The sequence below is a fragment of the Triticum dicoccoides genome, chromosome 1B, assembly GCF_002162155.2.
Source record: "Triticum dicoccoides isolate Atlit2015 ecotype Zavitan chromosome 1B, WEW_v2.0, whole genome shotgun sequence".
Classification (NCBI taxonomy): Eukaryota; Viridiplantae; Streptophyta; class Magnoliopsida; order Poales; family Poaceae; genus Triticum; species Triticum dicoccoides.
The window spans coordinates 408713659-408736093 of NC_041381.1; the positions used below are offsets into that span (position 1 = coordinate 408713659).

The window sequence follows — 22435 nt, forward strand, 5'->3', positions numbered from 1 at the left end:
CTCATGGTTGTGCCTCATGGTTGCGTCGGCTGGTGAAGCTGATCGATTTTCAATGAAAAACAAGTTGTCTTCCATCAGTGCTCTTTGCTTGTTATGCATAAAGATGATATCCTTTGTCAATTCACCTTGGTTGCATTGGAGACGCAGTCGTCTTTCACGTAGGTGCTATTTTATCACACAATTGGCTATGAACCAAATGTTTCCTCGAAGAAGGATCGACGTTGGTACTAAGAGCATAAGTTTGTATTGATTTCTAAGCCTTCTCACAACTTTGTCTCCAGCTCCCCTGTAATTTTATTTGTCCAGCTATTAACTTTGATTTTTAAAATGGTGTGGACTAAAAACCCGGATGGACGTAGTAGCCCTCCATTTTTATTTACTCCGCATATTAGATTTGACTGAAGTCAAACTTTGTAATACTCTCAAACATTTCCGATAATTGAAATTAAAATTCTTTATTTGTACACACTCTCACACGTTTCCGATAATTTGGCGCATGTGTGGTTGTTCACTTAAGGGAGGGTTGTGTACCACACGTGAAGGACAGGAAGTGTGACCAGGACGCGTGGGCGTGGATCGTTAGTTCATCGGAAGTAGTACTAGTTTTCTTCACTGTACATTAAATAAAGAGTTTCGTTTCGTACTTACACAATTTAAAACGATTGTTATGGAGAGAATAAGAAAACCACTCCACTAAATATTAGTCGTATGCATGAGAGTACTATATGGACGCAGTTCATTGACTTAGTGCACCTGCCTTTGGGTTTATGACAGGTGGGCCCAAAATGTGGCTGGCTCACCTGTCATACAGCCAAAAGCAGGTGCAGTGAAGGCACCGGAGCTCAGTCCGTACTACAGTAGTATATATATAGGCGGGAGCCTCAGCGCTTGTTCGCTAGGGTTTGCACTCTCCACACGCTCGCCGCACTACATATATGTTACATGCTAGTGGCTTAGCATTCATTTGCTAGGGTTTGCTATATTCACAGTCTCTCACCCTCTCTTCACCAGATCTAAACAAGACTGCATTGGCCTCTTGTCTCTCTCTCCCCCCTAACAGCTGGTGAAGGAGGCGCCCGTATCCCGTCGCACCCGGAAGGGGAGGAGGTGCAGCGTTCACTCTATCGCCTTCGGCGACGGAGGCAATCCACTACCAGCTGCGTTGTTCCCTTTCACCCAGCGCCTGTGCGGGGGGCCACCGACCCTTCTTCCTTGCTGTCGTACGTAGTGTGGGCAGATCCGGCCTCCCGCCGCACGTCTTGCCACATCCCGATGACCCTAAGGTATAAGTTTCTTTGAAACCGTCGTTGCTCTAGCTACATGTGGATCTTTTTCGATCTGTAGTCGAATCTAGGTCTTGGTTCAAAGAGGAAAGAAGGGTGCGGTGGGCTGGAGCAAGAATCTAGGACGTGGTTCAATGAGAAAAGGAGGGGCGGAAAGTAGTATAGACTGGCTATCCAGCCGCTTTGTAGGTCGAAAAGGGAAAAGGGGGGTAACCCAGTACACACATCTGTAAGGAACCGATCTCTTTGTTGAAAAGGGAAAGAAAATAGGGGGTCGGGTAGTTTGTGCAGGACTACATTTGCTGCCCTCACATAGGAAAAAGGTTCAAAGAGAAAAAATATGGAACCAATGCATATATGCTGCTTGGCTACATACTCTGCATCACCCATTTATATGTTTGGACGCACATGGTGCTGGCATGTCCCATACAGCTATTTTGCTGCTGTTAATCTAAGAATACCGCCGGAAAATTGAAGCAATGCCACTGTTAAAAGTAAATTACATTTTTTAACGAATGTTGTTTCAAGAGAATGTCTCTGTTAGTATGAATCAATGCAACCGTTTTAGAAATGCTACTATCCTACTTTGTTTTCCATCCAAGATAAGTGAGATGCTTCTTTCTGTCACTGTTTGTTTCATCCTCCTTCATCGACAAGTAATTGTTTCCTTTTTTGCCTCTGTTAAAACAGGGGTATCGATTCAACTTGTTGCTATTGCGACATTTTGCTTCGCTACTCGAAACACTTATGTTTTAAGAGTGTTTTGTGCAGTTCAACTTGAATGTCACACCGGTGACTTTGCTTAATTTTGGTGGAACTGCACAAAAGGAGATCGAGATTTGTTTCCAGTCTTCGTGGCGAGTTGTTTCAAATCTTGGTCTCATCGACATGATGTGCAGTGTGCTTTGAGATGTTGTGCTACTTGTTTTGGTACTGTTTTAAATAAATGTTGAATTGAAGCTATTGTATTGCTGTCTTTTCCCATTAAGTAGTGAACAAAAATGGGACCAACCCAGACATGATACTTGTTGCTTTGTTACAACACATTCAGCATCACCCCCTTTATAAGCCACTAATTGATGCCACTCTCAGAATTAACTATTGAATCTTATTTCAAAACTGCAACACTTGTTAGGGATTGGCGGGATTACCATTTTTGTGGCCGCATGTTTCATCCTCCTTTATTAGCCAGTAATTGATTCGTTTTTTTGCCTCTGTTTAAATAGGGATATCTATTCAACTTGTTGCTATTGCGACATTTTGCTTCACTACGCGAAACACTTTGCTTGATTTCAGTGCAACTGCACAAAACGAGATTGGATTTCCTATTCGTGTTGGCAGATTCGTATTTGATCTTGTCCGTCTCATGAAAGGTCAGTACAGGCCTTCACACACATGATTGTGCAGTGTGCTTTGAGATGTTGTGCTACTTGTATTGGTACTGTTTTAAATAAATGTTGAATTGAAGCTATTGTATTGTTGTCTTTTCCCATTAAGTAGTGAACAAAAATGGGACCAACCCAGACATGATGCTTGTTGCTTTGTTACAACAAACTCTGCATCACCCCCTTTATAAGTAGATGGAAGCACATACTGTTGTTGCGCCCACTCTCCCCTGGAACTGTTTATGCTTTTCATTAATCTAATGCCGCTGGTAAAATTAAGCAATGCCACTCTCAGAATTAATTAACTACTGAATCTTAGTTCAAAACTACAACACTTGTTAGGAATGGTACTATCCTGCTTTGTAGTTCTTTCTACATGTTTAATCAAGGTATTGTTAAGATAATGTCTTTGTTAAAATGAATCAGTTGCATTGTTTTATGAATGGTACTTTTCTGCTTTGTCGTTCTTTATACATGTTGAAACAAGGCATTGTTAAGATAATGTCTCAGTCAATATGAATGAATCACACTGATGGAGAATTGCTACTCTCCTGCTTTGTTTCCCATTAAGATAAAGTAGATCAGTAGATGCTTTTCTTCTGGGAGTACAAGTCATCAACCATTATTTCTCAGTAATTGTTTCCCTTATACCTATTGTTGCTTACAGGGATATCAAAATTAAAGCTCTATTTATTCCGACTTCGATTTTAGTTGAACTGCACAAAAGGAGCCAATGTGTCCAAGGCAAACTGCTGCATTACTGGGTCCAGTTGGTCGTTCCACTTTGCAGAAAGAAGCAGTCACTGTTTGCGCTACATTACAGAAGGAATGACCGAGAAGCTTTACAGAGTATTATTCGATACCGGTGACATGACTAGTCTGCAGAGAGCATTGGCAATTTAACAACACATGGAGTGCCCTGGAAAAAAGTGCCCAAACAAGTACAAGAAGCTACGACAGGACTCCATGATCATAGGCATTACATATTTTGAATGCGAAAAGCTTGTCAAAGTTTAATCATTGATGTTAGCAAGAAGACATTAGTTTAATATATTGGAATTGGAAAACCTTGTCAAAATTTGCTTATTGATGTTAGCCAGAAGACATGCATTTGATATTTTTGAGTGGGACGCCCTTGCTGTGAGCAGCATCGAGTGTTTTTTCCTATTCCTGTGTTCAGTTTAGAAGTAAATAGTTACTCTGCTGAGATATTCCTGTGTTAAGAGTTTGTTCTGAATATGTCTATGTAATGCCAGGCCTTGTGTTTGATTGCAAAGTTGAGCTTGGAATGTTGTGGCATGCGGCATCACGAGCTGTTCACCGTGCCTCCTGAGAATAATGCTTCGTATTGTTTTGCATGTCAATCTAATGCCAGTGATTTGCTTGTTAAGAAAATCATCCTCTTATGTTGTTTCCGTGCTTAAGAAGTTCATCGTCTGATGTTTCATTCATAGCCTATATGACAAGTTGGGTAGGTTAGACGTGAAACCATATGATATTCCGACCAACTCATGATATTAGGCCGTGATTGGATTGTCGTTTTCCAACCAAAACCGCTTGTAAATTAAAGCAGATGGTCTCGGGCGAAGGCGCTTGGTTGGTCGATTTCGACTAGTAAAATATCGGAAGTACTTCACACACGATAAAAACGTTGAACGACACTCGGACGATTGCTAATCCAGCCGTTAGCTGCTATTTCAGCCTTGCCCATGGATGGCATGATACACACGTCGTGCATGTATCATCTGGTAATGTCATCCATATAGCAGTGCTCGTAAAATATACACTTGTCTCTCAAATTACACGTGTAACCCGCCGGTTTTACTTACAGACCTCGGGCCCTCGGTTTCATTACGCCTGTATTTTACGCGTTGTTTCCGATGATGCGTAAATTACACTTGTATGTTAATATAGGTTTGAAATAAACCAGAGCTCCCAAGCGCGGCCTTACCGTTTCATGCCGTCTCAGTTTCCCGAAGGTGCTCATAGGTGTCCGATGATCCTAGCTTGCTAAATGAGCAGCGGGTGCTGTATCAGACCATCCGTAGGGCCCGCGAGGCCCTCTCCATTGTCCTTCGAGTTGTTGCGCTCACCATGGCGCCGAGCATTGTTAACATCATTAACGAACATGATGATTCAGGAGATGACTTTATTTTGACTGGATGACACTAGGGACCCACTAGGGCCATAGACGTACGTACGCAAGTGCCTCCTTATTATGTACAACTATATATTTTTTGCTTTCTCCTGGTTTCCTGACATCACAGTCCCACACTATTGTCAACCTATGTAGTCAATATAAACGAGAGAATGGCACAAGGTGCGGCCGACAGCTGGGACCAAGCAGCTCGAGCAGTATTTGTGTTTTTGAGGCATGAGCACTGCAGAGTTTTTCTTGGCAATGATTTCGTTGTTGTTCAGAGGAGAGTAGGGTATTAACTGGGCGGGCTGTGGCCCGTCTAGCCCAGTCCAGATATCCAGCCCAGATACTAATTTTTTTCAAGATGAAAATGGCTAGCCCAGCTATATGTCTTTTTGAGGAATACCCAGGCAAGGTCAACTTGTTATTCTCCGCCCCGCTGGGCTGCAAATCTTTTCTAGGAGGGATGCATTAGGCTTAACAGGAAAATGGGCTTTAAAAATAATAAATGGGATGTAATTATAAAATCTGGGCAGTAACTATAAAAAAATGCACCAAACACGAAATTAGTTTATAAAATATTATTTATGGATTTTGAAAATCTTAAATTTTCATTGTTGCGCGCGCAATATTTCGTTGGATTTTTATGTAATACAAATTTATATTTAATCTGACTAGAAATTTCGGGATAAAAATATTTCGGATCCCATGAAAATTTGGGAAATTTTATTGAGTTATGTACTTTTAACAGACTGTAAATGGGCTGTTGTAAATTCCATTAGAATTCAAAAATGGGTTGTACATTCTTACAAAATGCAAATGGGCTATAAGTTCTCTGCCACACACTTGTGGGCCTAATAAGTGACGCGTCCCCTAAAAAAAATAAGTTGACGCGTATGTAAGGCTTTGTCAACTTATTATAGTCAACACACGGCTCTAGCAGCAGTGGCCGTTGGATGTCTATCCAACGGATGTCGTGCTTCTTCCTCAATCTCGGATATTATTAGGTTCGGCCGCCCAAAAAATGATCCCTCCCCCTGACATCTGGGGCGCACCGTTTCGGAGGCTGACCTGTGGGCCTACTAAGTTGGAGCGTCCCAAGGGTTTTGTCAACTTAGTCAATATAAAGATTCTAGCTTAAGTGACCGTACGATGTCCATCCAACGGTCGTAGTGCTTCTTCAACCTCTGGTCTTCTTGGTCCAGTCGCCCAAACCAGCGCCGGTCGTGCCGCCTGCTCCTGCCTCCTGTGGCCGGCTGTGCTACCGCGGAGGCCTCACCGCCCCCATACTACTCCCACCGCTGGCCAGGCCATCCCTCCACTCACCACACCCCCTGTTATTCTGCGGCGACGGCAGCCTCACACCGCAGCCGAACCAGTGAACCCTTGTACTCCTCTCCACGCGGGCTTCCACTACTGCGTCTTCCCCGGCTCTGCATCGTCCCGTTCCTAGGCCTCACCGTCGTCCACCGCCCTGGTGCTCTCGGCGTGGCGTGGTCAATGACCGACTTCCATCAGAAGAGTACTGTACGTGGAGAGGCTGATAGCTGGGTCCACGGCGGCCGCAAGGAAGTGCCTCCTTATTACAAGCAAAATAATTATTCCTCTACCTGACAGCAGGGACCCATGGACGGGCCACCTTATTTCGCGAAAAAAAATATTTCCCCCCTGACTGCTGGGACCCACCGGACGGGCCACCGTATTTCGCGAAAAAAAAGTTACCCCCGCTGTCAGCTCGGACCCACCGGAAGTGCCTCCTTATTACGCACAAAGAAATGAATACTCCCCTGCTAGCTGGGACCCACCTTGGTGGGAGGTTGACTTGTGAGCCTACTAAGTTGACGGGGACAGAGGGCTTTGTCAACTTAGTCAATATGAACGATTCTAGCTCTAGTGACCGTACGATGTCCATCCAACGGCAGTAGTGCTTCTTCAACCTCTGGTCTTCTTGCACCAGCCGCCCAAAGCAGCGCCGGTCATGCCGCCTGCTCCTGCCTCTCGTGGCCGGCTATGCTGCCATGGAGGCCTCACCGCCCCCCTACTATTCCCACCGCTGGCCAGGCCCTGCGGCGACGGCAGCCTCACACCGCAGCCGAACGAGTGAACCCTCATGCTCCTCTTCGCGTGGGCATCCACTGCCCCATCTTCACTGGCTCCGCGTCGTCCCCTTCCTAGGCCTCACCGTCGTTCACCGTCCTGGTGCTCTCAGCGCGGCGTGGTCAACGTGGTCAAGAAACGACTTCCATCGGACGTGGACTGTACATGGAGAGGCTGACAGCTGGGTCCACGGCCGCAGCAAGGAAGTGCCTCCTTATTACGCAGAAAATAATGATTCCTCCACCTGACAGCAGGGACCCACCGGACAGGCCATCGTATTTTGCGAAAAAAACATTTCCCCCTGACTGTTGGGACCCACCAGCTACACCTTCGCACGCAAGGAAGTGCGTCCGAAAAAAAAAGATTCGCCCCCTGACTGCTGGGACCCACCAGCTACATCTTCGCACGCAAGGAAGTGCGTCCGGGCAAAAAAAACCAAAACGATTCGCCCCCCTGACTGCTGGGACCCACCAGCTACATCTTTGCCTGCAAGGAAGTGCCTGACAGTTGGGACCCACCTGGTCGAAGCGTACGTAGCATTGTCATTCTGGCTGCGAACGTGTATGTACATATATACTGGTCGATGTAGAGGCGTGCACGTCTCGTAGTAGAGGCGCGTACGTGTCGTACTAGAGGCGCGCACGTAGCATGTACACGTACGTGCAACAGCCAGGGTGCAAGAAAGAAAATACGGCCACATACGTACATACGGGCAGGGTCTCAAACGCCTACTCGCGCATACGTACGGCCAGGGCCCGTGTACATGGCTGGGTCGGAACGGAGAAACAACGTCGTCATCGTGTTCATGGGGAGGCAACGGAATGCGTCGTGTTCATGGGGAGGCAACGGAATGTGTCGTGTTCATGGGGAGGCAACGAAATGCATCGTGTTCATGGGGAGGCAACGGAATGAGTCATGTTCATCGGGAGGCAACGGAACGCGTGGGAGCCAATCGGCTGGGTCGGAACGGAATGCGTGATCATGTTCATCGGGAGGGCTTGGACGGAAAAGGCGATGGAAACGAGGCTTGGCATACCGCAAAATGGAGGAAACAGACCTCCTACGTTCGGAACGGGGTCCTGTTGATCGGGAGGGGTGTGGCGTACCGCAAAATGGAGGAAACGGATTCCTATAGTTGAAACGGGGTCCTGTTGATCGGAAGGGGTGTGGCGTACCGCAAAATGGACAAAACGGACCTCCTACGGTCGAAACGGGGGTCCTATTGATCGAGAGGGGTGTGGCATACCGCAAAACGGACGAAACGGACCTCCTATGATCGAAAGGGGGTCCTGTTCATCGGGAGGGGTGTGGCATACCGCAAAACGGGACTCCACGAGATACTGTTCATCTCCACCATCGACCTCCTCCTGCCTCCAGGGGATACCGTCGACCTCCTCCAGCCTCCACGGGCTCCTATTCATCCAGCCTCCACCGCACGCTACTCCACCGGCTACTGTTCAACCACCCCTCCACGGGCACCCCTTCACTGTCTACTGTTCATCCAGCCCTCCACACCACGGGGTCCTGTTCAACCACCCCTCCACGGGCACCCCTCCACCGTCTACTGTTCATCCAGCCCTCCACACCACGGGGTCCTGTTCATCCAGAGGCAACGCCACCGCTCACTGTTCATCCAAACCCCCCGCAATGCTCACTGTTCATCCCAGAGGCAGCATCAATCGGCTTCAGTTAGCAGCAGTAGCGAAGGAATCACTCGATCGGGTTTAGTTAACAGCCATCGATCGATCGCTCGGGTTCAGTAGCGCGTAGCCTGCAGTGCAATCGCGCGAGTTCAGTTAGATCCCAATGCCTCGCTCGGGTTCAGTTAGAGCCAACGCCTCGCACACACGCGCGTACATGTATGAGAGAAATGCGCATCGCTCGGCCCCCGACCTCCCACTGTAACCGGGAACTCCCTGATATTTTCCTCGCCCTCGCTTCTACCACGGTTTTTTCCGTCATGGACGGCCCAAAGAATGTCATGCAGCTGCGTCTCCGGCCCGCCCAGGATTAAAAGCCCATTTTCTGTCATGATTTTTTGTCATAGAAGTAGGAGCCCACCATATCTATGATGATACCGGGTTTTGTCACAATTATCGTCATAGAAGTGTCATATGTATGACAGAAATTTTTTTCGTTCGGCCCAAAATGTCACGGATGTGTCTTTTTGTTAGTGATGGCAACAGAAGAATTTTTGAGGGAAGCCGATGATCAAGAGTTGATGTTGGTGGGTCCACCTATCACATTGGGGATTGAGACCGACATCGAGACCGGCGCTGAGACTGAGACCGGCACTGAGACTGAGACCGGCATCGAGACCGGTGCTGACTGAGACCGGTGCCGAGACTAGCGGAGCCGGTATAGAACCGAAAGCAAAGAGACAACGGCTTCCTGACAAGCTCAGTACTACTAGACCGGTGGTCACGGAGGTGGACGACGGCAATTTGGAGCCAACCACGCCCGAGGAATCGCGCGCGTGCTACGGCAATCAAATAGGCTGCATCATACGGACAACCGCCACCATCAACGATGAGAAACTAAAGAAGATAGATAATATGAGGCCCTCCCTCCTAAAGAAGTTGCACCAGATATTCTTGTTCCCGGGCCGGAATGAAAAGGATTATAAAGATCCAGATAAGGATCCGGCAATGAAGAAGATAAACAAACACGCCATGACCAAGTTTAGCAACTCGTTGGCCGCCTGGAAATCAAGTGTGAAATATCGGATCACCAGAACCTTCGCATATCACCTAAATCCGGCGATGCCCATATTCTGCAATGGGCAAAGGACTTAGGAGATATCGAGGATCATCGACTTCGAGTTGAGTTCTATCACATCCAGCGCGAACTTGCCCAAATCATCATGAAGGAGGTCCTCGAAAAAACAGGGATGTTCTACAAAGAAGGAGAAATGTCGCGGGAAGACGTCCGAACACGCGTAGCCTCTCAGCGTCTCGACATGAAGCCTTTCACTAAGCTCAGGGACTTTCTCCCTGACATGGATAGATGGCACGACATGTTGGAGTGATTGTCGATATATGACAATGTGTCCGTTTAGTCCATACTTTCTGTATGACAAAACTTTGAGTTATGCACAGCGAAACTTTATTTGTGATGTAATTAAACCGTCCTCCTCCTCGACTAGCGAAGATCACTCTAGATACGGCATTTTGGGTATGATGAACTTTGTTATTTATGCTTATGATATGTTGCTTCTATTTTTGCCAAGTCTGTCTCTTTCTGTTGCTCAACTATATATGTTGCATATCATCGACTCATGTGACGATGCAGGTGCATAGATCATCGATGGCAAAGAAGTGCTACGCCAGGAGTATATGACGAGTGGCCGGAGTGTCAGGCCCAGGTGTACCAGTTTTTGGTTTCCGAGTGACAGCCAGTAGTTAGTTTAGGTTCACGCTAATGCGAGAGAGGGATACGAACTCATGTACTTCATAGTTCCTCTCTCACTCATAGTGTAGCTCTTCTCGCGTATATCATTGTTTAGATGGATGACGATGTAGTTGCAAGTAATCGAGACTTGTATCGCTATTTTCGAGATGATGACGAGAGACCATTTTGTGTTGGATGATGATTATGATGATGACATGATTTGATGAGACTATTTGTATGTATATGCTATAATTACATTTGTATGTGTATGATATGCTAAAGATTATTGTATAAAGCCTATTCAAATACAAAACAAATATGCAGAAAAAAATAGAAACTAATAAAACTAGCAGTAGCGAGGGGAACAAAATTAGCAATAGCGCTCCCTTACCAGTAGCGCTTCTTGCTAAAAAGCGTTGCAGATATTAGCAGCAGAGCTCTGCACTAAAGCGCGCTACTGCTAGCCATGTATAGCAGTAGCGTGGGATGACAGGCGCTACTGCTACACGTTAGCTTTAGCGCCTTATCAGTAGCACGTCATCCCGCGCTACTGATAGGCAAAATACCCGCGCTACTGCTAGGGTTTTCCCTAGTAGTGTTACTAGGAAAAGGCCTAGGATTAAAATTAACTCTATAAGCATTGTTATTGAAATTGTTTTGAGCGATAAAATTCACATCTACGGCATCACTATTTTGCTTAATCTAGGTAGACAAAGGCACACCATTAAAATCAATAGGAGCACTTTTATTAGCAACCAATTTCATAAGAGCATCAACTTTTTCACTCAAAGAAGAAATTTCTTCAACCAAATTAACTTTTTTTACTAGTAGGAGCTCTTTCGGTATGCCATTGTGAATAATTTGCCATAATATTGTCTAGCAATTTAGTAGCTTCACCCAAAGTAATTTTCATAAAAGTACCACCCGCGGCAGAATCTAAAAGATTTCTAGAAACAAAATTTAATCCCGCATAAATTTTTTGTATGATCATCCAAAGATTTAAACCATGAGTAGGACAATTTCTTAGCATCAATTTCATTCTTTCCCAAGATTGCGCAACATGTTCATGCTCAAGTTGCTTAAAATTCATGATTTACGTCCTAAGGGAAATAATTTTCGCAGGCGGAAAATACTTAGTAATAAAAGCATCTTTGCACTTATCCCAAGAATTGATACTATTGCGAGGCAAAGAAGAAAACCCAATTTCTGCATGATCTTGCAAAGAAAACGGGAATAATTTCAACTTCACAATATCATTGTCCACATCTTTTTTCTTTTGCATATTGCATAATACCACGAATGTGTTAAGATGGGACGCGGCATCCTCACTAGGAGTACCGGAAAATTGGTCTGTCATAACAAGATTCAACAAAGCAACATTAATATCACAAGACTCCGCACTAGTGGTGGGAGGAGCAATCGGAGTGCTAATAAAATCATATTTGTTGGTATTGGAGAAATCACACAACTTGGTGTTCTCTTAAGTCATCGTAACTACACAACAAGATTGGACTGAAAAACAGATCTGACAAGAAAATAGCGAACGAAAAAGAGGGCGAATAAAACGACAAATTTTTGTGAAGTGGGGGAGAGAAAAACGAGAGGAAAATGATAAATAATGTAAATTGCAAGGAGATGAGATTTATGATTAGCAACCTGGTAGATGTTGATGATGTCTCCCCGACAACGGCGCCATAAATTGGTGAGTTGTCGAGAGACTATCTTGACTTGATCCTCCCCGGCAACGGCGCCAGAAATTCCTTTTGATGCGGCTTGAACTACGTCGGTATTTTCCCAAAGAGTAAGGGATGATGCAGCACAACGACGGTAGGTATTTCCCTCAGTTATGAGATCAAAGTTATTGAACCAGTAGGAGAACCACGCAACACCATGTAAACAACTCCTGCACACAAAGAACAAATACTTGCAACCCGACGAAAGAGAGGGGCTGTCAATCCCTCATGGGTAAAAAGATAGGTAAAATTATAGTAGATTGGATAAATAGATCTCGCGGGAACGCGAGATAAAATAAATAAATAAAAATTGCAGCAAGGTATTTTTATGTTTTCGGATTAATAGACCTGGAAATAAAAGAAATAAAAAATAGATCTCCTAGGCAAATATGATAAAGAAGAGACCCGGGGGCTGTAGATTTCACTAGTGGCTTCTCTCGAGAAAAATAGCATACGGTGAGTAAAAAAGTTACTGTTGGGCAATTGATAAACTTCAAATAATCATGACGATATCCAGGCAATGATCATTATATAGGCATTACGTTCAAGATTAGTAGATCGACTCCTGCCTGCATGTAATACTACTACTCCACACATCGACCGCTATCCAACATGCATCTAGTGTATTAAGTTCATGGAAAAACAGAGTAATGCAATAAGATCGATGACATGATCTAGACAAGATATATTTATGTAGAAATAGGCCCCATCTTATTTTCCTTAATGGCAACGATACATACGTGTCGATTCCCCTTCTGTCACTGGGATCAAGCACCATAAGATCAAACCCGTCACAAAGCACCTCTTCCCGTGGCAAGAAAAATCGATCTAGTCGGCCTAACTAAACCAAAGATTCGAAGAAGAAATACGAGGCTATAAGTAATCATGCATATAAGAGATCAAAAGACTCAAATAACTTTCATGGATAAAAATATAGATCTGATCGTAAACTTAAAGTTCCTCGGATCCCAACAAACACACCGCAAAAAGAGTTACATCAAATAGATCTCCAAGGGACCATTGTATTGAGAATCAAATGAGGGAGAGGAATCCATCTAGCTACTAACTACGTACCCGTAGGTCTACAATGAACTACTCAAGCATCATCGAAGAGGCACCAATGAGGATGATGAACCCCTCCGTGATGGTGTCTAGATTGGATCTGGTGTTTCTGGAACTTGCGCCAGCTGGAATTCATTTTCGTCGACTCCCCTAGGGTTTCTGGAATATTGGGGTATTTATAGAGCAAAGAGGCGGTGCGGGAGGCCACCAAGGTAGGCATAACCCACCAGGGCGCGCCTGCCCCCCAGGCGAGCCCAGGTTGGTTGTGCCCCCTCGGGGCACCCCTCTGGTACTTCTTTGGCCCATCTGGTGTCTTCTGGCCCAGAAAAAACACCAAAAAGTTTTTTTTGCGTTTGGACTCCGTTTGGTATTTTTTTCCTGCGAAGTAAAAAACAAGCAAAAAGTATCAACTGGCCCTGGGCACTATGTCAATAGGTTAGTCCCAAGAAATGATTAAAAGTTGATATAAAATGATTGTAAAACATCCAAGAATGACAATATAACAGCATGGAACAATCAAAAATTATGAACATGTTGGAGACGTATCACTTACCAGATGGGATTTCCGAGGCCTGCTTTAGTTCCTCCTTGGAGGACGATGCCTGGAAACGGGCTTCCTTCAGGTCCAGACTGAGCTGCTTGACACTGGCGTCTAAGGTGTTCTTGGACCTCAGCAAATTACATTCTTTCATGTGATTACAGAGGTCCTCCGCGACAACAGTCACCCTTGCCTAGGCGGCCTTGCTGATGGCCTGCAAGTGCACAATGTTTAGTTGTATATTTTCTGAAGTAAGAGTATCAATCCCATAGAGAGCACCTGAATTGGTCTCAGTCTCTCAAAGGGTTTAAATAGCAATGCCTGTAAGTTATATATGATCCAAAGCAAAGTGGAACGGGATAAAAACATCGGTGAATTGTGGTGAACAGAAAAATAAACTTGCAAAAGTAAAATAAAGTGACGCATTGCGTAAGTGAAGCTTGTTGAAATCAATAGCACTAAGGTGTTCTCACCGAGTTTGGATTCCTCACTAGTATGCGTCTAAATGACCAACGCCTAAGCATAATGTTACGCTAGACTCCTAAGCCATTTTATATGTTTTTATCTGTGGGCGGAGCAAAATACATATACGTGCATGCACATGACAGTCTCGTATCACATACGCCTACCATTCATCCCCACACCGGTTACTGAATGATAATTAAAGAGTCTTCCCCCGTTGACGCAGCTTAAGCGTGGTCTTCGTTTACCCCTGCTGCAACGATCAGGAACGAAGGGAGATAGGCCCTATCACTAATCTACCTCCGCAACTAGCCGTCATGACAGTAGTAATAACCTTCTGTCCAAAATTGACATATGTTACATGGTGGACTTCGCCCAACATCAAGAAGACTATTAACATAAATATATGAAGAGGATCTCAAATCCTAATACCAAATGATATACACCATGGTATTTTTTGCTGGTAGCATGACAATTTCATTATTTAGAACATGGCAAGCTTTTTACTTAGTAATTAGTCCATGGCAATTTTATTTTACAAACCATGTCATTTTTTCTTCCCACTACACGGCAAAATGTACATAATTTCAAATAGCCATGCCATTACATGTAGCATGGCAAACACATTATTTTACACTATGGAAATTCTCTTAATTAGCTCATGGTAACTTTATTTTAGGTACCATGGCTATTTTCATTGTTTAGACCCTGTCAAATTTATTAATTAGCTCATGGTAACGAGAATGGCGGTTTGGAGGCCGAGCTCCATGGAGACCTTTATTTTTGAAAAAAAATCAAATTCAAACTTTTATGGTTCAAAAAGTTCTGAAAAAAAATATGAGTGTATGTAAGGATGTAACCCACATGTGCGTAAAAATTCATGATAAAATATCTTGAGTTGCGACCTGTACAAAAAAGACAAATCCATGGCCTGGGAGAATGAATAGTATCATGTGTTAAACAACCCCAGATTTGTCTTTTTTGCACAGCCCTCATTTCAATGTATTTTGAACTGAAAATTTATACACATGTGTATTATGCCTTCATGTATATCTGTGAAAAAAATCAGAATTTTTTGAACTGTACAAATATGAATTTTAATGAAATTTCAAATTTGAATTTGGAGGCCTTACTGGAGCCCGAGCTCCAAAAGGGATTTCCGTCATGGTAACTTTATTTTAGGTAGTATAGCAATTTTTACACGCCATGACAATTTTGCTTCCTACTACATGACAAACCTACATAATTTTAGTTCATTTCACATGGCAATTTTTGTGTGTGTACTAACTCATGATATTTTTAAAAAGAAATGTTGCTCACATGGAAATTTCATTTTTTTCCCTCCTGCAAAGTGGTGTCAATTATTTTATGAAATTCAGTGTCACATGGCAAGTCGATGAATTTTTTTCTAATCCATGGAAAACTATTTTTTTTGTGGAATATGTAATGCTAACATGGCAAACTTTTAGAAATTTTTGTACTGACACATGTCTGTATTGGTCCATGTAAAAAATAAAGAAACAATGTTCTCGTAAACATGGCAAATTTTGCTCAGTGACATGGCATGAAACATTTTCACGGAAAAATTCATAAATTCCTTTTTATTCAAGTATGTCACTCGCAATTTATTGAAAACTTTTTGTAGAGTCAACTTTTGTTTTTCGGGGTGGCAATTAATTAGAGTAAAATCATGGCAACTTATCAGGTACTTGAAACCATGATCTAATAACAATTCAAAGTTCTTCATCCATACACATCAAAACACATACAATATATTTATTATTATTTTCACTTACTGGCTATGCGGTTTCTTTTATTATAAAAATGATGGCATCTTTGCATGTTTTTAGTTAATTAATTTGTGTGCGAATTATTTCTAACCTTTTTAAGATCTTTCTTTTTTGCAATGGTTAATGCCTCTTTTTTTGTTGCTAAAGCTGGGCAAAAACAACATATGTGGAGGTGCAGCAAAAACAACAAAATTGATGCTCCAAATAGTGTGTTTTTTGAAGCATTGTTTTTTTTTTGCTGACACATCCGCAAATGTGATTCAATTGCGAAAATTTGCACACGTGTAGAAAAATCTTTAATGTTTCTTGACAAAGAAATACATTTCTTTTTAACTTTTTTTACTATTTTTCGGATTTTACTGTTCATCTGAGAACATGTGAGCTCGAGCTCACAATAGCATTTTCAGGCCGTTTTTTTCTTGCAATGGTTTCCCAGCGAACAAAAACACTCCCTATCTCCCTCGAGCAATGCTAGACGTACAGGAAGTTACAGGGGGTTTACGGGGCTGTTGGGGTGTGATTGGCAGAGATCTAATTAGAAGGGCAGGCCCACCAGTGAAAATCAGGGGGGCGCCAGTTAGAGGAAGCCACGTTCTCTCCCTGTAAAGTTTTGTATCAATCACCCTGTATGTCTAGTATTATTGATCTCCCTCCTCGTGGGGGAAAAGATTGTTTCGCCAGGGTCCTCTCGCATGGGGAATGATCGCTGGCTATGTGGGTCCAAGAGAAACAATCCCGGACTTATCGCACCAACTCGGTATCTGAAGGGGCACGACGTTGATACTTGGTGTCGCGAATCCTGAGAGTTCGATATAATCCAACTCAAACAAGCAACAGTCCAATAGAATCGAAAGCAGCAACACTTTAGATGTCTTTTAATCTTTTTTTTACCCTTACTATAGATATCTATCAGTTCATTTTGCACAAACTTCACAGGTCGATATTATTATAGAAGTAGAAATAGCAAACAGTTCAGGGGATCCGGGGCCACAGAGGGGCGCGGCTACAAGGAGAAGAAACCATGATCACCGCTAATTTACAACGACAATGCCCGGAAACGAAGAAACAATAGGGACATGAGAGACAGCAGCTTCGTAATTTCTATATATACAGCCAGGCCAAGAAACAATTGGTGTGCTGGGCGTTTCACCTTGAGTTCAGTCATCAGAGGTTCTCTGCAGGTTTGTCATCGTCGCAGCCGCTAATTTAGCTTTGCAAGACATTACAGATTCTGTCTAAATATAGAGAATAACAGAAATGGTGGACTACTGATCGGACACTTCATGGATCTGTAGAGAGTTTATTGGTGTGATGCTCAACCTTCGGGCTGGTTACCTATTTGGCTTGACCTGACCGCCGGCTGGGGCAGCGAACCCCGGGCAACCCAATGTAGAGCTCCGTCTCCACGTCCTCGTCCCTCGGTACCGGCTCCTGCTCTGGCTGCAGAGGTGCGACGCAGTTCGGGGCAGAAAGCAACAGCGGCGCCTCAAGGTTGCGCTGCTGCAGCGACAAGATGGACGTCAGTGACTGATTGGAATTCCATACATATTACTACATGATGGGTGGGAGATTAATTTGCTATGCTCTCTCTGTCTCTTGCATATAAGATATTAGGTACTCTGCAGCTCTACTAGCAAAAAAAAAAAAAAAAAAGCGAGCAGTTCGGAGTTTGCACTGCGAGAGTGACTGATAGTAGTTTGTTCAAAGTCATCACCTTTCCGCGCAAGTCTTCGTTGTCTTTGAGAAGCGTCCTCTCCTGAACATGGAGATACAAGAAGCATGAAGAATTAGCTGGCGTGTGTACTGTGAGTATGTACATAGGCTGCTGTAAGATTTAAAAAAAAAACACGCCAGACATTACTCTGGCCTTTGGGGTTATGCATCAGTTGAGGACATACCTTCTCTTTCAGTTTAGCTATCTGCTGTTCGAGCAGCTGGGTCTGGCGGCAGTGGAGTGAACACATACACAGATTCATGTTAGTTCGTGTCAAATTTAGCAGCTCGGCTGTTTTGTAGAATTCAAGAGTTTTGAACTAGCCAACCTTCTTTCCTCTGATGACGCGGAGACTCTTCTCAATTTTTCCTTCCAGAAAATGCAGTTCTTCAGTAGAGCATCCTCCTAAATTTTCGCCCAAGATCTTTTTGCACCTCATATAACACAACATTATTTTCGGCTGTCTAAGTATAATTAGGCTTCAGAAAGTGACAAGATTGCTTACCGCTTCGTATCTTCAAGAGCTTCAAGTTTCTTTGCCAAGCTTAGAGCATCAGCTTTGACTTGCTGCAGTTCAGAATCCAGAAGATTCAGCGTAAGAATGTGTGTCGTCACATCACATGCCATACTATGATGACCAGAGCAAACATTTATGTCCTTATTTTACAGAATACTATAGGGCAGTATATATCATGTTTTTGCTCGTAACATGCGTCCATGTGATATTGCAATAGTGGGCTGGCATATATTAGTTGCAACAACATTGATGGCTCCTGATTTTTAATTGGTTAAATGAAGAATGGCATAATCCTCGACGGTTTTGAACTTTAGATGCACGACCATGTCAATATTAACATTTCTTTTGTTGTATTCATTGAAGGTGTAGAATTGCATCCAATCATTAGTCAACATGGTAAATACAGTATTAAAGAGAGCATATTGTGATCATATTCCTACATTAAGTACATTATAAGGGTCGTGCACGTGAAGGTTTGCCTTTTAGCTATTATATATCAATTGAATTATAGTGGCGTGGATCAATATGTATAGTTGTCATGCCGGTCACTGACAAATTAATATACTGCTGTAAGAGACAGAGCAAATTGCGTCACTAGTATACTGTGTTATGGCTATATTCTGGATAAAAAGGCCTCAATATATACAAAATGGAGATGTACTATAACTTTGATATCACTTGTCAGATATTGTTAACATAATTGTAATGGATGATTCAAGTCTTAATCAACCAGGAAGTTCATATATTAGGATCTTCACCTATATATCTGGCTGTACTGTCTTGTTGTTAACAGTATCCTTTGTATAAGCCTTATAACAGTCAATCGATTTCTGCATGCTGAATCGCACATACAATAAAAAAAAACTAAAGTTAGAACTTAATAATTACTTTCTGACAAAAGAAATAAAGATTTAAGCATATTATGGTTGAGCACCAAGAATGCATATTTTGTCAGAGAGATTATGGACATCAAGATATAGAAACAATGTCGGAAAAGGTAAATATTTTTAAGAACAAAATATCGATAATGAGATATTGAACATAAAGTGCCAATAATGCAACATCAAAATATACAAACATTATTGGAAATGCTATTTAGTTTTCAAGAAAAATAAAGGTCAGAAGTGAGATACTAAAGAATGTAACATCTGGCTTAAACTGTCCTTAAACTTTGCTTCGGTACACCCCCCTAGAAAAGTTTACAAATTTTGATGCAGATTAAGGGGTTGTTTGGATAAGTAGTATATACAAAACACAATTCCTATAAACTAGAAAAAATGTCTAACTAATCTTGTCTGGCTATTCTAACTAATCCGCGTATACAAAGAACTTTTTTCTAGGAAACTTAGAATTTCACGAACGCAGAAAAACGACTATTTGTTGTTTTTCCAAAAATGTGATTTAGCAACACTGGATCCTAACTAACTTCCTCACGCCCCACACTCTTTTCATGCCATCCTACTTCCACAACTCACAGAGAGGGGAATATGGATTGTTATCCAAATAAGTAAATCGGAAGACTAGCTTATACTTTCCTAATCCCAAACACTATTTTTCCTATACTGATTATTCACAAAGCTACTAGTAAAACTCATTTTACTAAAAGCCAGATAAAAACTAGTTTTATATAAACTCATGGCTAATTATGTATATCCAAACAATTCCTAAAGGTGGAGATTAGAAGTTACTCCTGCAATCAAAAGAGTATATAGTCTTTTGTATCCAAATCAATCTATTCAATACTGTATCTTCGGTACACCACCCTTGCATCCTCTATCATGGACCCCATCACTTGTCAGATTTAGAAAGTGCTCGCACTGGGGCATTGCTGCCAAGACCTATACACGCCAACCATGGTGCCAACCACTACCCACGACTGCATGACCAAGAGACAAGCAATGTTCAACTAGCTACTGACCCCATGGCCGCAGACTACCCTCCTCGTCACAGCCACGTCGGTACCAGCTACAAGACATTGCTCCGGATTGGAGTCAGATCCACACCTCTGCACACACAATATGGCGGTACTTTACAACCAAAGAGCATGTTGTTATAGAACATCTGGATTAATAGGATTGATAGACTAGTCATATCAACAAGGTGCACCTTCTTTTTTGAAATCTCATCTCCAAAGAACCTCCAGGTTAAACATGCTTGGCATGGGGTAATTTGAGGATGGATGACCTATGAAAGTTGATCCCGGGTGCGCATGGACAAAGTGTACATGAAAGACTAGTGTTGGTCTGTGGGGCTAGTTTAGATCACAGGTGGTTGAAAAGCATGGCGGTCTTATACCCAGTAGCCAGTCCGAGGGTGTTACATAATGGTTCAGAGCTAATCCTCGCGGTTACCTGAACGTGTACAAGTTAGTGATGCAGTCATTTGCATGGCACACAACATGTCACATGTGGATGCTGGCACTGGCACACATAGACATATGCTAAGAGGGAACATTGCTATAAGGCCGATGATGACAACAGATATTCCAAGAGGGGCGGGGGTGTATATAACATTCGAGTTAAGATGATTGATAGACTACTCACTCAACAGGGTGCACCTTCATTTCTAGAAGTTCTTGTTCAAAGAACATCCAAGTTAAGCATTTTGGCCTGAGGTAATTTGAGGATGGATGACCGACTGGGAAGTTGATCCTAAGTGCTTACAAGTGAGGATAAAATGCACAGGAAAGGCTGGTGTTGATCTATGGGGACAGTCTAGATCCCAGGTGATAGCCAGGTGTACCGGTCTCATACCCGGTAGCTAGTCTGGCGGAGTTACAAATGTCAACACCAGCGACCTCACATGCCTGGACGCGCCGACATCTCGGTATCGGCGGGTGCCATGGTTGTGTCAACCTCTGTCCTTGGCGAGCACAACATTGAGCCGTCCACGACAATATGGGAGATGGAGGTGCGAGTTTGGCAATGAAAGGGAGAGTGATGTTGTAGGTGGTGCTCATGTACAGTGAGCAGAGCATAGACTTGGGCACTGCTGTCGTGTAACCCTCGCCGGGGTATGCAAGCTACATGTCGTGGTGGCCTACCACATGGACGTGGCGCAAACTTTCCATGATTTATCAAAGAAGCCATTGAATGGTGGGTAGGCCGAGCCAAACTATTGATCAATATTCAAGGAGAGTTCACAATGCTTGGCATCATAATATTACTTGTCACGCTGCAGGTGGGCCTGAAGAAGGTCTTGAGCATTAGTAATGAACTCATCCATGTCTTAAAGTCAGGAATCAACTGTTGCATCAGTATCATATATAGAACCATAGAGCCAGGGGCATGCGCAAAACAACCTTGAATGGAGTGCGCCTTATGGCAGTATGAAAGGGTGTATTATAGCATAATTCTACCCAAGGAAGCCATTGGAGCCAACTGCGGCGATGACCGCTTATTATATACATCATAGAGACGTTGCAATTACATGATTGCCAAACTTTGTTTGGTCTTCAGACCGAGGATGGAAAGCAGAGCTCATGTGGAACTGAACCGTAGAGAGGCTGAAGAATTCTAGCTGACTTGTAAAGATAGGGTCTTGATCATACACTATCATCTCTAGTAGACCATGAAGCCATACAATGTCGGTGAAGAAAGCATGTGTGACTATTACTGTTAGTAAGGAAATGAACAAGAAAAATGAAGTGCGCCATCAATGAGAAAAGACCCACCACTAAAAGAATGACTTGTTTTCCACGCACTCATGAAAGGTGCTAATATGTACCCAAATCTGGGATGGGAGTGCCATAGATTGCGAGAGGCTTCTTGGGTGCATATACTGTAACATAATCTGTTGGGAAATGTGCAAATACCCACAAAGTCATTCACAACACATATTGAGCACTTGACACATGGAAGTCAGTACACAGGCATTGCAATATCCTTTGAATCCCATCATGGCCCTGTCATGTGCCAAGGCAAGTATGGTGGGAATGGCGGAGAGGATGACAAGATGTAGATTCATCCACCAAATCTTAGAAGGCCGTTGGTGCAACCCTAAAGTGCCCCGAGGTTACTTGCCTCTTGCTGTTGTTGCAAATCCAAGTGTCGGCTATGTGCCTATAGATGTGCGCAAGGTGACAAGAGCATGAAGCATGGGCCACACAGTGTTGTCAACAATCCTTGGTGCTCCTTCCAAGAGGATAAGGCATCAAGCACAATGTTTAGCTTGCCCATGCGGAATTCAATGAAGAAATAATAGCCGAGGAGCTTGCTAACCTGGTGGTGTTGAGGGATGGCGGATAAGCATTGATCGAGGAGGTACTTCAAGCAATCACGACCTAGATTATGGAGGGATAATCGTGGGATGTGAGGATGGGGAT

General features: G+C 43.4%; 1 pseudogene; it reads right to left on the reverse strand.

Annotated features, from left to right (window-relative positions):
- Positions 1-16957: 16957 nt before the first annotated feature.
- Positions 16958-22435, reverse strand: part of LOC119338016 — an 11739-nt pseudogene continuing 6261 nt past the window's right edge.